The 19,036-nt window shown below is 37.0% G+C and overlaps 1 pseudogene; it reads left to right on the plus strand.

The window, feature by feature from the left end:
• LOC143544791 (cytochrome P450 Tp4149-like) overlaps nucleotides 1–19,036 on the plus strand; it is a 71,935-nt pseudogene that overhangs the window by 44,131 nt on the left and 8,768 nt on the right.

Genomic DNA, 19,036 nt, shown 5'->3' on the forward strand with positions numbered 1-19,036 from the left:
CTCCATTAGCCTCCGGTCGCCGGAAAACTTTTTTTCGCCATTAGTTTCCGACGAGCAGAGACTTACGAAGTTACGCTTCCGTTAGTCGTGGATCGATGGAAACAAAATGTTAAAAATTGAGACTATCACCAACCATTTCATTAGTTGAAACAAAATGTTAAAAACCCTGAACCTATATCCTGGTTTTGTTTGGAAAACAAATAAGCAGTAAGCAGTTTGTTCTTGAAAAAAAAATAAAACAAAAAATCAAATATGCTTTCCATGAACTTAAACTATGGTAACCTTTTGTCACTTGTCAAAATTCTACAACTTGAATGTTAGCCTTCAACAGTATCGCGTATTGTTACAAGCTACCCAATTACTCGATACTACTGAAGGTATTTACTCCAGAATCGTAGATGACAGGCACGGTGTTTGGATCACTGACACGAACAACATTCATAAACCAACAATAATGTTGATTCGCACTTAAGGTTGCTGCAAATCTGCCAAACAAAGAATATAAAAGATTGGTGTTATCAAGAACCTTCTTTCCATTCGCCGACTTACTATCTCGGGACCCCGATGGCATGTTTCTTTCTTAGAGCACGTATGCCATTAACATACTTCAGCGTGCTAACATGTCCGATTGCAACCCAATTCAAACGCCAGTCGATACGGCTTACAAACTAATGCCTTCAACCCACTTCAACGTGCTAACTAATGCCGGTCTCCCATTGGATGATCCGACCATGTATCGCCAACTTGCAGTTGCGTTACAGTATTTGACCTTCACGCACCCGGATATCTCGTACGCTGTACAGAAGATATGCAAGTAAATGCACGCACCCCGCACCGAAAACCTACATGCACTACGCCCATTACGGTATGTCAAAGGTAACATCACCAAAGGTATCTACATGCACCGCGGACCCGTTTCTTCACTAGTATCCTACACCGATGCCGACTGGGTGGGACGCCCCGACACAATCCGCTCCACGCCCGGTTACTGTGTCTATCTAGGTGACAAGTTCATTTCTTGGTCCTTGAAGTGACATTCTACCATATCTCGCTCTAGTGCGGAAGCCGAGTATAGAGGCGTGGCTAATGTAGTCACAGAACTTTCTTGGATCCGGTATCTCTTACTTGAACTAAGCCACCCACTTTCCAGCGCTTCTTTGGTTTATTATGATAACGTTAGCGCAATCTATCTCTCCGGAAACCCGGTTCAACACCAACGAACCAAACATATTGAGATAGATATTCACTTTGTTCGCGAAAAGGTTCAATGAGGTTAGGTTTGTGTTTTTCATGTTCCCTCCTGTAAGGCCCATTTCTAGTATTAGTCTTTGGGCTATAGACCATTCGTACTGAAGCCCATTGGGCTATTTTGTAATAAAATGCATGTGCATGAGATCACCCACACTATATAAAGTGTGTGTATCTCATACACAAAGACAACTTTTGGCAAAACCTTATCCACTAATATACAAACTCTTTCTTCTCCTCTCTAACCTTCTCGACAATAACAAACAAACAAGATCCGGTATCTCGGTCCTAACTAGTTATTTCCTCCAACTAGTGTAGAGGTTGATCCAAGATAACTAGTAATAGTTGTGTGTTGTTAGATCCGGTCAAGGGACCTACAATTGGTATAAGGGATTTCAGGCTCTACTAGTTGTAGATTTGGGTCATAACCTTGGATTTTAGTCTTGCTTGTATTCAAAGATGGATTTTCAAGAAGTTTTATGGGTTTGAGTTCATACAAGGTGAAGACAAGTTTTCATGAGTTCATAAAAAGTGTGTTCAAGCTTCAAAGATTCAAACGTTTGTGCTAAAGGTACAAGTATTCGGGATAAAGAGGTTGTAGATCTTCATAAAATGGTTTTTGAAAGTGTGAAAACTTTGGGGTTTGTGTTGATCCATAAAGGGTCAAAGTTAAAGAAATGAAATTCACCAAAAGGGATTTCTAAGAAAAAGGTGGCAGGAAGGGACATTGGTACCTTCCTGAAGTACAGTTTCCATTCGAATCGAGTCTCCATTCGAATTGAATCACCATTCGATTTGAATCAATATTGAAATCTAATTGAAAGCAAGTTTAATCGAATTGAATCAAGTCAGCCTATTCGAATCCGGTGACCATTCGAATCAAATCACCAATCGATTCGAATACAAGTTAAAATCAAATCGAGTCCAGATTGCATTTGAATCATCTTCTAATCGAATAGAATCCTCATTCAATTCGAATAGTGCATTCGCTTCAAATATAATTCAATTCGATTAGATAATTTGATTCAAATATCAATTCATTTGATTGTCTTATACTTAATCATTTTTTCAGAATCTACTTGTTCACTCGAATACCTTGCATTTGATTACTTTACATTCAAATACTCACCATTCGAACAGTTTGTACTTGTGTTGTTTTAGCAGAATTCAGTGTGTTTGTGTTTGATCTTAAAGTTGTTTAAGAAATTGCCAACCCAAGTGCAGAAATCAGTAACGAAGCAGTAAGGAGTTGTGTGATGTTTGGAAATGAGGCCGGAACTACAACAAAGCCTCCAATGCTAATAAATTGGGATAGTGACTTTGACGAATTCAAGTGGAGATTTGAGAACTATCTTAAGATCATTGACTATAATCTCGTTAGACCATTCGAGTACGGTCCATATACTCCCACATCTACAACTGCCGATGGTGATGTTATAAAATAGGTAGCTGATTATGATGATACTGACAGAAGGATGCTTAATGAAGACAACAGGGCCTTCAGTGTTCTTAGTGTATGTCTCTAATGTGAAATTGTACTTACCTTGAGGGACTACACCACAGCAAAGTCACTTTGGGATGCCTTAGTGAACAAGTTTAAAGGAAATCTTGAAACGAGAAACAACAAGAATGGAATGTTGAAGGGAGAATTAAACATGTTCAATCATGTTAAAGGTGAATCAATTGCTAGCCTGATTCAGAGATTGGAATCCTTGATTACCAAAGTTAAAAGTGCCGGTATTGAATATGATCAAGTTGAAATCAAAGACAAGATACTCAACTCTCTTCCTTATGGGTGGAACAACAATGTCATTACAATCAAGAGAACTTCTAATCTTCATATTACCAGCCTTGCTGACTTGACCTCCATCATCAAGTCGTTTGAAATGGATGAAAAATTAAGGATAGGTAATTAAATTAGTTCTCTTTCCAAAGCTGGTATGACTACTGGATCGGGTGTAAGCACGACATTCATAAGTCAAGATCACACTGCTGCTCACAATGCAAACTCAGCTTTCTAGACTTCTGCCATACCTCAATTATCATCAAGTTCAAGCTCCAGTTCATTTCATAATGCAGTCGACAAAGCTGTCGCTCAAGCCTTAAAGGCTCATGGGATCAAAGCATCAACCAACACTCAAGCTTACACTGCCCCTCAGACCATCTCACCTGATGACTCCAACATGGCACTGTTTCTTGCCTTTATGGCAAGCCACGAGGAGTTATTACAAGGAAAGCTGTTTTCTCCTTCTTTTGAGATAGGGGATCTTCCAGATATCAACAAGAAAGATCTCAAGAAAATGGACATCAAGTACCAGATGGCCATGGCTATTCACATAGCGTCAAACATTATGAAGAAGTATGGGAAGAATAGCTTCAAGGATGCTTATGGGAAGAACATTGGGTTTGAGAAGGACAAGCTGCGTTGCTACAACTGCAACGGACCCGGCCACTCTGCTAGGGAATGTACAAATCCACCAATGCTTATGAATGACATCGAGATCACTGAGGTGTCCAACAATGAAGGTGGTAAAAGGCCTGAAAAGAGGTACGTTCCAAAATACTCACGAAGCCAATAGTCTTTTGAATTGGTCAAGGAAGTGAACCCAAAGGAAACTTCGAGTCGAGTTCAAAGGCTATGATCACAAGAACTGCTGAATCAACTCCACCGGATTGGGAGGATGATCAATTTAAGGAGTTGAAGAATCCTCTAACCTTTGCTGGAATGGCCTTCACTGATCAGGCAAGCACCTCGTCAAACACTGCTGACAGAATACCTACACTTGCCTATCTAATTCCCGAGGTACACAAACTTTGCTCGCAAGCTTGTATTGATAAAATTTTACACTATAGAAACCATAATGCTAAAATTTTAGATCAAATCCACAGCATTAAGTGTTAGAATGATGAACTTAAGAAAGCTGAAAAGATCTACGCTACTAGGATTAAAACACATGGTAATGACATGGCTAAACTTAGTGAAAAAGTTTTTATAACTAAAAAATTAGCTAAACATCATGAAAGACATGTAGTTGAGTTAAATGCTAAAATTTTCAAATTAGAGCTAGTTTAGCCCAAAGAAAAACTACTATTGAGAATTTTGAGTTAGCCTCTGGAAAACTTAATAGAAATATTGGAAAACAAATGGGGTTAAATATAAAGAAAGAAATAGGCTATGATAGTACTGCAGTTCCACCTCCTTCTTATAATAACTATACTAGCTTCCTCACTTTAGCTTTAATTCCGCACATGAGGATGAAATGGTCTATGGTATTGGTCATGTGCCGAAACCAAATACATTTGTTCTTGCTGCTCACAAGACAGTTGATCTAGTTGTCTATTCAGTAAGTGCTAATGGTAGTTCACCTTGTTCAGCAGGTGGTGTAGAAGAAAGTGATTGTGTGGAAACAAACAAGGGTTGTGGAGATAAAAATATTTTAAATTCAGTTTTTGATTTGCATGTGAATCTAAAAACATCTGTTGTTAACCCGGTCTGTAATAATAATTCATCTAAAAACATTTTGAACAATCATGTAACTTGTGAGATTGTTCATGTTGGCATTTCTCTTAATGATTAGAATGAAAATGATGTTTCCATTTCTGATAGTGACTGTGAAATTTTTTTAATGAGATTGTTTATAATGGAAATGTGCAAGAAAAGGTAAATGTGAATACAAACTTACCTAGCTGTTCATCAAGTGATTGTATGGTTGAGGAAATTAAAGTGAACAAAAATTGTTTTAAAAGGAAGAAGCAAGTACCTCAAGTAAATATGTTCCACCTGATAGAAACAATTTTTATCAATCAACTAATCAATCTTATCAACCTCAACTGTACAGTCAGTTTGATAATAGCTACTATGGTTATTATCCGCATGATTATGTCAACTCTTTCTATTCAAATGTTTTTGATGATCGGGGTTATAGACCTGACAACTTGTTTGTTCTGTTCCAAGCATCACCTTATTAACCACATCCCATGCATTATAATTCCGATGGATTCTATTGGGATGAAAGGAAAAGACTTTTTTATGTGTGTGGTAACCCGTCTCACTTTTCAAGATATTGCAAGAACTGGCATAAAATGCAAAGGGAAATGAACAGTCAGTTTAATCAATTCCATTCCAGAGGTAAAGAAAGCTCAAGAACAAGAAATGATCGATCTAATAGTTCTTCCAGTGAAATTGATGTGAGATCCAGAAATAAGAAACACTGTAAACCTCATTCCTGGATAACCAAAAAGGAGAGAGCAAAAAGGAATTCTAAGACTGAAAAGTCTAAGAATTCATCAAAAAGAAACTAGTGAAATCCAAAGATTGAGAAATCTGAGGATTTTGTTTAAAAACAAAGGAGAAGACAATCTAGAAAATCTCCCAAAAACAAGAAACCTGCAAGTGCATGGACTCCTAGAGACTGTTCTTCTGATTCCGACAAGTCCCAAAACTTCATAAATCATCATGAGAAAACAAAATTGACAACGTTGTGGTTGACCCTCCCAAGATAACTAAGTCTCGAGAACCCGTATCTAATTAAGCTGTTAAAGTGTGTAGGGTTAGCCAAGACAGCCTGTAAATAGTATTTGATACTTGGACTGTGGTTGTACCCAACACATGATAGAAGACGAATCCTTGTTGTTCGACGTTTAAAAGTTCGATGGTGGATACGTTTCTTTTACAGGAAATATGGTAGGGAACATTACAAAACAAAGAAGAGTGTCAAATGCCATCCTGACGTTCGACGACGTCAATCTGGTGGAACAGCTGGATCATAATCTGCTTAGTGTTTCGCAAATCTGTGACCGACAGTACTCCACATTATTCACTAAAAATGAATGTTTGATTCTAAAACCAGGTTTCAAAGTCCCAAAAGAATGGATATTGATGCGTACCCCGAGGCATAATGATGCTTATATAATAGACATGAGTAGCTCTTATTCATGTAAGATCTCTTCATGTTTATTATCTAAGGCCTTGGAGAATGACTCATCTCTATGGCATAGACATCTTGGCCATGTGGTTTCAAAAACTTAAACAAATTGGTTAAAGAGGAACATGTGAGGGGATTGCCTGTTAAATCATTCTCTTGCATTGAAAAATGTATTTCATGCTCTAAATGCAAGCAACACAAGTTCCCTCACAAACCTAAGATGATCAACTCCATAGATTTCATTCTTCAGTTGTTACATATGGATTTGTTTGGTCCTATCCATCTTATGTCAATCGGCCGAAAAAGCCCATTGTCTTGTGATTACTAATGACTTTTCCCGTTTCAGCTGGACATTCCTTTTAGGGCACAAGGATGAAACCGCCCAATTTCTAATCAAGTTCATCACTTTGGTAGAGAGACATAAGGATAAAAAGGTCAAGTGTAGAAGGAGTGGCAACGAAACTGAATTTTGCAATAGAACGGTAGACAACTTCTGCAGTTCAAATGGAATAGAACGTCATTTCAGTGCACCCTATAGTCCACAACAAAATGAAGTTGCTGAACATCGAAACCGTACACTGATTGAAGCTGCGAGAACAATGTATTAGACTCCAAACTTCCAATGTTCTTTTTGGGTGAAGCCAGTAATGCGGATCGCTTCATTCAAAAATGTGTACTCATTAACAAGCATCTGAAGAAGACTCCTTACGAAGTCTACTACAAGACGAAGCCACAAGTCAACCACTTCAAGACTTTTGGATATCCTTGCACCTTACTCCATACTGGTGCTCAGCTTGATCCCAAGTTTGCAGGAAAAGGATGATGAGTGTTATTTTGTTGGGTATGCTTATAACAAAACCGCTTATCGAGTCTTCAATAAGAAGACCAAGCTGATTTTGGAGTCCTTTAATGTTGACTAGCAAGAGGTAAATGTCACTGATGCTAGCACGAGACCCGATTGGCTATTAGATTATGATTACTTATTCAACTAGTTTCGCGGCATGTCTATTCCACAACCAGCAAATACTCAAGTTCCATATTATTCACAAGAACCCTTGTTGATGCAATCCTTAATCAATAGTCTGTCTGAGGTAGATTTCTCTATCAGGCCACTCAACTTTCCTGCACCGCCTGCAATTCCACCTCCACCTCAAGAAAATAATCAAGTTATTGACAATCCCACTCCTCATACTGTTGATTCAACCGAGATAATTGTTGTTGAAGATGTATCTAATACTGATTCAGAAGAATCATTTCAATCTGCAGACAATGCTGAACATCACCAAGTAGATCCTATGGCAAGCTATAATGCAGCTCCAAGCATGGTAGAATTTGCAGCTACACCTCCCTCTCAAAAAGAAACTATTCAAGCTGCACATGCCATAGAAGATCATGCTACTGGTGACTCTGGTAACACTGAATCAACTCCCATGGATGCAATTGTCGTTCCCTATGGTCAACATCTCTGGGAAAACAGATCGCACAAGAGATTAGAGTTGATCAACCTGACTCTGTTCCATCAATTACTGATTGTCTTAAAAATGCTCCTAGCATCTTTTATCCCATAGCGACACTGTCTATAAATATTCAAGCAGAATCTGTCACCCTTGCTGAAGATATTCCTCAGCTACCGATACATAGACGTCATCCCACAGAGAACATCATCGGTTCTCCATCTGCTGGCATAAAAAAAGCAAATCAGGTACCATTAACAAATGTCTTTTCGCATGTTTTATTTCACAGGTTGAGCCGAAGGACTACAGAGTGGCCCTAGAAGAAAACTCGTGGGTTGAGGCTATGCAAGAAGAACTGTTACAACTCAAGAAGCTTCGTGTTTGGAGACTGTTCATGATGTCGTCGAACAAGAGACCTATTGGGACAAAGTGGATTATCAGAAACAAGAAAGATGATAAGGGGTATTTATAAGAAACAAATCAAGATTGGTTTTGCAAGGTTTCTCTCTACGTGAAGGTCTTGAGTAGGATGAAACTTATGCACATGTGGCTAGGCTTGAAGTGATTCGTCTTTTTCTAGCGTATTCCTTGTACATGAATTTCAAAGTGTATCAAATGGCTGTGAACACCGCTTCCTTGTATGGAAAAGTGAAAGAGGAGATCTACGTAAAGCAACCACCAGGTTTTGAGGATCTTGATCGCCCAAACCATGTTTACCGTCTAGATAAAGCTCTTTATGGCCTACACCAAGCACCTCGTGCATGGTATGCTACCCTAGCAGAATATTTGCTAAAGAACGGCTATAGAAGAGGAGTTATCGATCAAACGCTATTTTATCAAGAAGGTGAAGGGTGATCAGATCTTGGTCCAAGTGTATGCTCATGACATTATCTTTGGATCTACATCTGATTAATTGTGTAGAGAGTTTTCCGAGGTCATTCAAAGCCGATTTGAGATGAGCTTGTTAGGAGAAATGACTCTCTTTTTGGGTCTTCAAGTTGAACAAAAGGAGGACGGAATTTTAATTCATCAAGAAAAGTATGTTTGAGACATCGTCCAGAAGTTTGGGTTCAAAGACTCCTATCCTTTTCTCACTCTGATTGTTACCAGACCTGCGCTTGCTCTAGATCCATCGGGGACTCCAGTTGATCATCATCTTTACAGATTCATGATTGGCTTCTGATGTATCTCACTACCAGCAGGCAGGACATCATGTTCCATGTTTGTCGTGTGCCAGATTTCAATGTAATCCAAAAGAATCCCACCTAACTGTTGTAAAGTGTATTTTTCAGTACCTAAATAGAAAGCCTTGCTTAGGTCTTTGGCGTCCCAAAGAATCCCCTATGGTGCTGCATGCTTACACAGACAGTGATTATGGGGGGGTGCAATCTTGATTGAAAATCAACATCAGGTGGATGTCAGTTCCTGGGTGATAGGTTGATCTCCTGGAAATGCAAGAAACAAGTGACCATGTCCACCTCCACTTCTGAAGCAGAATACATTGATGCCTCCACTTGCTGTTCACAAGTGATATGGATCCAGTATCAGCTGCTGGATTACGGTTTGAATTTCTTTAACACCCCCATTAAGTGTGATAATGAAGCAGCGGTTTGTATTGTTAAAAACCCGGCCCAACACTCAAATACAAAACGCATTGACATCCGCATGCATTTCATTCGTGATTATTATGACCGGAAACTTGTCACTATTGAACGGGTCCATACTGATTATAACTTTGCAAACCTGTTTACAAAAGCCTTTGAGCGTGCCCGATTTTTGTTTCTTGTTGTGTCATTTGGCATGATCTCTTTTGTTCAAAATTAAGTTTTAATTTTTTGCTTTAATTTTAATTTAATTTTTTGTTTATTTTATTTTAGGTTTATTTTACTTTCTATTTTACTTTATTTTCTTTTTATTTTATTTTTATTTTATTTTAAGATTATCTTTATTTCGTAATGTGGTTTACTCTACTATGCTTTATTCTCTTTCTTTAAGTTTATCTTTTTGTACAGAAAATTGTAAATATTTTTTAAACACGTCACAATTTTAGAGGGAGAAAATGAGTTTTGTATAACTCACCAAAAAGAATTTAATTTCTTTAAGCAAAACAAAAATAAGTCATTTGACTTACCAAAAATATTTTAATTATTTAGTTAAGAAAATCAGAAAAAGATTTAAAAAATATATTTTTTAGTTTAGAGGGAGCTCCTGTTTAGTGGGAGTCGGATAATATAAAATTCAAAAATTTTGAGAAATTGATCCGACTTTTGGAAAATGATAAGAAATTTTCTTTAATGATCCTATCACATGAAAAGAGTAAAACAAAAGCCAACAAGATCATTGATTGATGTGTAGATAGGCTTGACAAATGAGTAATTATCATAGTGATATAAACTTAAATACTCGCATGTGCTAGTGGTTACACTCTTATGAAGCGGTTGCCGACTCCAATATAAGTCATATAGATGAAGGCCAAAATGTTAATAGTCAGTCATACACGAGCCCGTTAGTGATTTGTCATAATAAAAATTATTATGATGGAGTTTGTAATTTGTCTGATTAATAGAGGACCACATAAATATTGTGCCTAATTCATACCTTAACATATCACAGTAAAATTAAAATACTTGTTAAGTTTAAGGTGGACAAATATATCTGCATCCGACCTTGGGTTCTTGGCATAATAATATCCAAAATAGAAGTGTGATCTAGGACATTATAGATAATGTGATTCCATGTCGAGATCTTTCTCACCAAAATCAAGTATCTCTCAAATTATGTAAATTTATTAAATAGTACAATTAAAATAATATTAATTTCATCTTTACCTCAAATTTTAATTTTATTTTTAAGTTTTACTTCTGTTTTAATTTACATCTTAAAATTTTTTTAACTTGTATTTTTTTATTTTATTCTTATCTTCTTTTATTTTATCTTTAATTTTCTTTATTTTCTTTTCTTTTAAAATTTAATTTTATTTCTAAACTTTATTTTATTTTCATGTCTGGTTAAAAAGGATTAATGTTTTACAACAAGGTCCTCTATGCAACATTTGTTAAGTGTTGACCCGACAAAATATATCTTGTATATATTTGAAGTGTTTGGATTCGGTGGGTAAATGTTTTGCAGGTTTAAATCTGTCAATATTTTCAAAGTTTGGGGGTTGTGTTAAATCATTTATAACTCGAGATGTTTTGACCCTATTGCGAGATAGGCTAACCATATAAAAAGGTCAATCAAACTTATCTTTCACTTTATTCAGAAAGTCTTATCCACTCTCTCTCTCTCTCTCTCTCTCTCTCTCCTACTTTTTCTCTCTTTTCCCTCAAATCACCACCGCCTCCATCTCTTTCAAGATCTAATTCAGATATTCATAACAATCAACAAATTGTTGTTCATAATCCACTTAATATCATCAAAACAACATAGATTTTTTTCCCATGGTAATTTTTTAACGTTTTTGTTTGATCTTGTTCTTTGGAGTCATGAACAGTTCCTGACGAAACTGTTCACACCCGATTGGATGCCTTTGTGGTATTCTTTGTTAGATTTGTTGTTTTGATCTTATTGTCGATGTCTTTAGGAGTGTATGTGTTGATTTAATTGACTTTTTATTGTTGTTTGTATAGTTTTTGTAATTTTAGGGTTCTTTGGTCTATTTTGGGTATAATAAACCCATAAAATAGGTTTGTTTGTGGGATAATAATGCCCATATCTTCATGACAGATGAACATGAACCCAATAACACATTGAAGATTTGAGTTTGTGATGTTTTGAAATTGATGTGTGTATTAGAATGCATTGAACTATGTATTCTAATGGGTGCTCCATTCGAATGGGATTATGTATTTGAATGGGAATTAGATTAGACAGATAGTGGAGTGATAATGTTAAAGGACAATGTATTCGAATGACTATTCGATTCAAATGATCATATGATTGGACAAGTATCATGTAATCTAATGTACATTCGATTTGAAAGGAAAAACATAGAAAATTCCCAAGGACAATTTATTCGAATGAGCATTCGAATATAATATAAATACCCTGAAAGATTCTAAATAATGAATAATTAAAATATCCTTTTTTCTTTAAGAATCAGAATTTCAAAAGACCAAAGACATTCTAATCGCTTAAGGATCTTATTCGAATCTAATGAAAATTACTTTCGAATCGAATTGTCATTCGGTTCGAATAGAAAGTTCATTCGATTCGAATGATCAACACTTGTGAAATTCTAAACTGATTCAGATTAGATTAAGTTTAATATTCCCTCAAAATAGTTATTTACCTCTGATTCGATTCGAATACTCAAGCCTTATACTTTTCTATCAGAAATTTCATAACCATTCGATTCGAATATTTTATACTTAGACAGTTTTCTGTCTTTTATCCAAAACTTATATATAACCTTGTAAAGTCTGTTTTACTTCTAATTTATCCTTAGTTTATCCTTGTACATAGTTTCAACTCAATAACTCAATTTTCAAAATTAATACTCCTTTTGTGTCTTATAGGGTCATAATAGCTCTTGTTCTTTGGAAATCCCGAGAAAGAGAAAGTATAAAGTGCTCATTTCAATGATCAAGGGGTTACAAGAGTGTGCTCTATCGTATGTAATCTCTGCTGAACCTGAAGTTCATACCTCATGGGTAGAGCTATTCTGGACCAAAGCAAGATCTAAGAAGGGTAGTTCCAAGATCACATCCAGGGTTGTTGGACTGACTATGGTGGTTAATGAGGAAGTCACTCGACAGGCTTTGCAGATCAAAGATAATGGTAATGACCCATTCACCACTTTTACCAAGGAACAGATTGCTGAATTTCTAGAGGAGATATGGTATGACGTTAACTGGTCAACTTGTGAGAAGAAGCATCTGCCTGTTTATTGGAAGCTTCTATTTCACATAGTGGCAAACTGTTTGTCTTCTCAAAAAGGTGGGTTTGACAAGTTGAACGCTGACTGGGTTGGAGTAATGTTTCTTCAAGTATATACAGATGAATGTTCTTGTTAAGAATAGAAGGATGATGTATCCTCGATTCATCTAGTAGATATTGGATCACTTACTTCCTGACACACCAAAACCTGTCCACACTAATGAAGTTGATGAAGAAGGAAATGTAGTTGAAGCTGATGAACCTTTTCATGTGAAGGTGATTAGACGATCTGCTATGAAGGCTATCCTTGAGCCTTCTGGAAGAAGTACTCACAAGTATCAAGGTGAAGAGCCCAGAGTTAAATTTAGTCAGTTTGCTAAGACTGAAACGGATAGTGAGGAGACTAAGGTAGAGGAGGAAGGGGATGACAGTGGTGATGACCATGATGATGATGGTCATGATGAAGGTGATGATGAGGAAGAGGAACAGGATGAGCCTGTTAATGAACTGACTGTTGATACTGAAACTGAGCCGGAAGTTAATTTTGCGATCGAGCACAGGTTGAAAAAGAAACATGATAAAGGCAAGAGAAAAGCTGGTGAATCCTCTAAGAAGTCTGTAGCTGCAACTGATACCGAGGAGGAAGAGGAAGATGAGCCGGAGCGTCCACTCAAACGCTTAACGGAGGCCAAGGATTCCAAGAAGTCCTCATATTCCAAAGTGCCTTCCATTAAGGTACGTTTTCCTTCAATTTAAGCTATGACTATGAATCGTTAGCACCAACATCCTTAGCCAGAAAGACCACCACATCACAAACCACCACCATTCCCGACCCACATATAGGATCACCGACCACCTTGGCAAAAATCTTAGAAGCCCTTCAAGCCAAACAAATCATGTTTACCAAAGCCCAAACCTCAACCTCACCAAAAACCGAATCCAAAACCAAACTCAAATTACCAACCAAATCCCAAACAAAAACCAAGCCTAGGATTATCCTAAGAACCAAACCCAAACCAAAGAAACCATCTCCAAGAGACAAACCTGTCACATCTCCCGAAACCTCACCAACCCAAGTTGACGAGCCCGTGCCTTCAATGTTTGAAGACATCCCTATGACCACCCAAGCCGAAACCTTAACCTCCCCTAGGACCACCGCACCCGTTACCTCACCAACTTACCTATTCACTTCACCGATTAGAGACACAACAATATTGTGAAATTTGTCAATTTTTCATACTCGTATTTGTATTTGTATTTGTTAAACCGACCCATTTGGTGGTTTCAATATAGTCGTATTTGAAAGTTATCGATTTATATCAATTCCAGTTATTAAAGTTTGTTTCCGTTTATTTCTTACTCGTAGTGTTCATCTCCGAGCTATAAAAATTTATAAAATAATCAATCTCCAAACTATCGAGTATAAAATATAAACAATCAAAGGATATTAAATTATACCAAGTTTTAATCAAATATGTACAATTATAAAGTTCAAGGGTTAAAGATAAATAAACTTTAAAGTTAGTTTTTATATATTTATAAAGCACATGGGCTAGAATGTAAATATGATTTAAATAATAAAAAATGTATACTAAACCCAACCCTCCCAGTCGTCACCTTTTACCCCGTCGCGTTTTTATAGACCAACAGGTCCGGCGACCGGATTCCGCCGCCGACGACTCATGAAACGTCATAATATGGTTCGATTTGATTCGTTAATCACCCCAAACATCGTCTCCACACATTATTACTTGATTTATTTTTCCATTAACATTACCATTAACTCGTAATTAATCTAACCCGACTGAATAATAATCAAAGGTTTAATATTTCGAATTAAACATCAAACAATCCAATTGAGATTATCAATAGGACCCTAGTCGTCATCTGAATCTGCAGCAAACATTACATTACACAAACGAACAGTCTATAGTCTCTTATTTGTTCTTATTAGTTCAGTTCCGGCCAAGCTTCGTTTACCATCATTCCTGCACCAAATCACGTAAGTAAGGTATGAAATCATATTATTTTTAAGCGTATAATAAAACCCTTAAAATAAATCGGGCAACCATGGATCGTATTCAAAGAATTGAATCTAGGGTTTGTAAGGAGGAAGATGAACATGAGAATGTGATTTTAAATTATAATGTCCATCTTTTAACAACAAAACTGATTTGGTCCAGTGGTTGTGTATGTGTGTTGTGGTCATGGAGACCTGGGTTCAAACTCGGGTCACTGTAGATCCAGTTTGCATTTTTTTAAAAATTACTTTAATAGTTTTACTAAATCAAATATATGTATATAAATCATTATAAATTATTTTAGATTATTTTATTTAACCTTTACAATAAAAAACCCAATCTTTTACAAACCCGAACCGTTTGTTAAAACTCATAAAATAAATGTATACATATGTATATATATATATATATATATATATATATATATATATATATATATATATATATATATATATATATATATATATATATATATATAATATAGTTGTAACTTTATAAAAATCTAAACCGTCAAAAATGTACTAAAACATTAATATACGTTAAAGGTGTAAAAGTATATAACTATATATACAAACAATAATACATGAACTTTAAAAGCGACATGTTATCTCCATTAGTTCGTAATTCTCGTTTTCTTATTATTCTAGCTCGTGAGATTCGAACTTTTGGTTTCATATAATGCGCTTCCAATTTCATTTCCAAGTTGCTCCTCCAATTTCAAAGGTGGGTTTCTCACACCCTCCTTTTAACCCTTTTTAACTATTTTGGGGGTAGCATATATATCCTATCAACAATTCAATTTCTTTTATTTATTATTTACAAACTACAATTCGTTACATGGACTTGTGTGTTTACTTGTTACTTGCTCAAATATTACGTGCATGGATTTCTTTGATAAGTATGATCATACGCCCCCATTTGCACTCAGGACCATGTTTCAAGTGGAAAAGGGACTCCGATCTGAGTACGTTGGCGCACAATCCCAACTGGAAAAGACCTTCATTTATTCTTTACACTCAGGATGTTTGATTCGAGTGTAAAGAACCCTTATGTGCTTTTTATAAGTTTTCATGGAATTTCATGGTTTTTATATATTATTTAAACTGTGTGAACTCACCAACTATTCAATTAGTTGACTTTATTTTATATATATGCTACAGGTACTTTCATTAGAGGATGAAATGACGAAGATACTATAATTTAGGTTATTTAAATAATAAACAAGAAGATGTTTGTTTTGTTCCTTTTTGTTTGCGTTTGTTCATTTGATAAACTTGTGTACTTGGGGTTTGAATAAATTAATGATATTATTTCCACGTAATAGTGTCACATGTGTTTTGAACAATTTGTTCGTCTCACCTGGGCGTATTCCGCTTTAGCCGGGATGTTACATATTGGTATCAAAGCCGTGACTATAAGATAGGACTTTAGACGTAGAGTTCTAGTTAGTTATAGTTACTTGCTTAATTTCTTAGGTTGCATGATTAGAAATTATGTGGGCCTTATGTGATTATTCAAAGCACTTAGTTGTTACTATTATACTGATGATTCAATTACTTCAATTACACAAGCACACACAAGTCCATGGCTTATGCCTAAAAACAAAGATTTTTCCAACACTTTTAATTATTGATTTTATTTGTGGTGTTCCGATATTTATTCTTCTTAAAGATGGTTATATAAGGCGGGTAAGTAGTGAACTGTAAGAGGGACATGCTTGTTTTCCGAAACTCTTGACACCAAGGTTATTGAAACCTAAGGATAAGCAATGCGTACAAATCCCAATCAGACGCGGGACCCGATTGCTTACCCGGAGAGTTAGGAAAGAGCATGAACTCTATTAAGCCAAAGCATACCACTTTCAACGCCATATGAATCACAACTTTAAGTTTTCAAACATGACCATGTTCTCTTTGTGAAAGAATATTGTTGCACTCCTAAGGATGTCACGCAAGTCATGGTGGTTCAGGCGACGTGTGACTCCAACCCTCAATGTTTTACAATGTGTTTTAACTGGAAGTCTGTACACGAATACCCAGCTTTCGGTTCGATTTGATTTAGAATTTCTTTGATTTTTGGAAAATAAGAGTCCATGGTGGTTCATGAAAGCTCTAAAGTTCCACAAAATATTTATTACCATTGTTATGATTTTTTATTTATTTATTTATTTATATTTATTTTTATTTATTTCTTTCAAAGCAAACTTTAACAACGATTTTTAAACCACCTCTATTCCGTGTCTCACGATCTCTGCCACCATTGTTCGATGAATGTCTCTCTGTTTCAACAAGCGTCGTTCTTCTAGCCCCAAGATGACCGTTCAGATCACCAAATAACTAGCCGTAGTCCTTCCTGACATGATGACCCAAATTCACCAGAATCATTTTGCTAATGCCACCTCTGCTTTAAGTGAGCCTAAAGCATCTCACTGTTTGTTTAAGACTTTCACCAGTACTAAACCCCCAGAGTTTGACGGGACTGAAGGTGCCACTGCCCTACTTTAGAGGTACGAACAAATGGAGAGAAAATTCCTCCACATAGGTGTCCCGATAACAAGCGAACCCGTTTTGCTACAAGTGTCCTTGCAAAAGGTGTACTTACCTGGCGGGTGAAGGAAAAAACAACCTGTGGTGCCGAAACTGCCATGGCTATGCCGTGGGACGACTTGAAAGAACTGATGACCAAGCAGTTCTGCCCTCCAAGTGAGCTTACGAACTTGGAAGCTGAGTTTTGGAGCTGACACTTCTCGTATCAATGAACTCAGTGTGTTGGTACCTCTCCTTGTTACCCCGACCTCGTATGCCATCGATAAGTACATTTGGGGACTACTGAGACAAATTCAAGATAGTGTCTTAAGTAGTGCGATAAACCTTGCTGCAACTTTAACAGATAATCATGTTAAAGCCGGGACTTTGACATCGAATAAATCGAAGAAACCTGCTAGTAAACCCTCTACCAAACCCAAAGTGTTGAAACCTGAGCCATCAAAGCTTTCTCATTCCTCAGACCACAGGAAACGTAAGAATTACGCGCTAAACCAACAAACTGCAACTCAACCCAACTTTGCCCCACCACTCAGGAAACCCTACAACGGACCTCACCCATCGTGTAATAGTTGCCAACGATATCATTTAGCTAGTACGACGTGCCGTCAATGCAGTCATTGCAACCGTTTTGGACACCTTAGTTCCACTTGTCGGGAGATAACAATTGCACCAATTGCTCCTCCAAGGTTCGCTCAACCCAACCCCCGTACCGTGCCATATGCTTAACCCATAAATCGGATGCGAGCTTGCTATAATTATGGTGATCCTAACCACTTTCACAACGCGTGTCCACGACAAGCACATGTAAACACCATTCAACATGCTCCAGCTGCAGTGTTTAAGGTTCAGACGTACCAAATCCAGCAAGCTTATAAGCCACAGGTTCCACCATAGGTGGCTAACAAAGCTCAAGTTCAGCCACATCCCTCCATTTTAGTTCCTGCACCACAAGGTGGTCAGATTGTGCAAGCTGCTCAAGCTCCTGTAGAAAATGGGTGTGCCTTTATGATTACCGCCAATCAAGCTCAGCAAAACGACGATGTGGTGAACAGTATGTTTCTCGTAAATGATCACTTTGCAACCATTTTATTTGATACCAGTGCCGATATGAGCTTTGTGCCTTTACTTGCTAAACCTCGATCTAAGATTAAGAACTCGTATTCTGTTGAGGTAGCTAATGGTAAATCTGTGACAATTGACTCGGTTATTCGAAACTTCAAATAAAATCTAAATGGCCACAAGTTCTCAATCGACCTCATTCCTATGTAATTGGGAAGTTTCGACATCATAGTAGGCATGGACTGGTTATTTATTCAACATGCTAAAATTTTTTGCTTCGAGAAGTTCATTCGTATTCCGCTTGCCGATGGTCAAATCGTTAAAGTCTCGGGTGAAAAGCCATCTCCCTCGAGCCTAAATCTTATCACTTGTTTTCAAGCCCAAACGTACTTATGCAAGAAGTATGTAGCATTCGTAGCTGATGTGGTGGAAAAGAAGGAACAAAAAATTGAGGACATTCCTATTGTTCGCGTGTATACTGAAGTGTTTCCCGATGATGTTTCTGGTCTTCCTCCTACTCGTGAAGTCGAATTTTGAATCGATCTCGTGCCTGGTACAACCCCGATTGCTAGGGCTCCCTATAGTCTTGCACACTCCTAGATGCAAGAATTGTGAAACCAGCTCCAAGAACTTTCGGACAAAGGGTTCATTTGCCCTAGTTCATCTCCATGGGGTACACCCGTTCTTTTCGTCAAGAAGAAGATGGATCCTTCCGTATGTACATCGATTACCGCGAGCTCAACAAGATCACAATCAAGAATCGTTATCCTTTACCACGTACTGACGATCTTTTTGATCAACTCGTAGGAGCTTTATGCGTCTCAAAGATTGATCTTCGTTCAGGTATCATCAACTACGCGTGCATGAAGATGACATACCCAAAACTTATTTTCAGACTCGTTATG

This window comes from Bidens hawaiensis, unplaced genomic scaffold (assembly GCF_021521415.1).
Source record: "Bidens hawaiensis isolate Kalapana, Puna unplaced genomic scaffold, B.hawaiensis_p1.1 tig00013750_1, whole genome shotgun sequence".
Lineage (NCBI taxonomy): Eukaryota > Viridiplantae > Streptophyta > Magnoliopsida > Asterales > Asteraceae > Bidens > Bidens hawaiensis.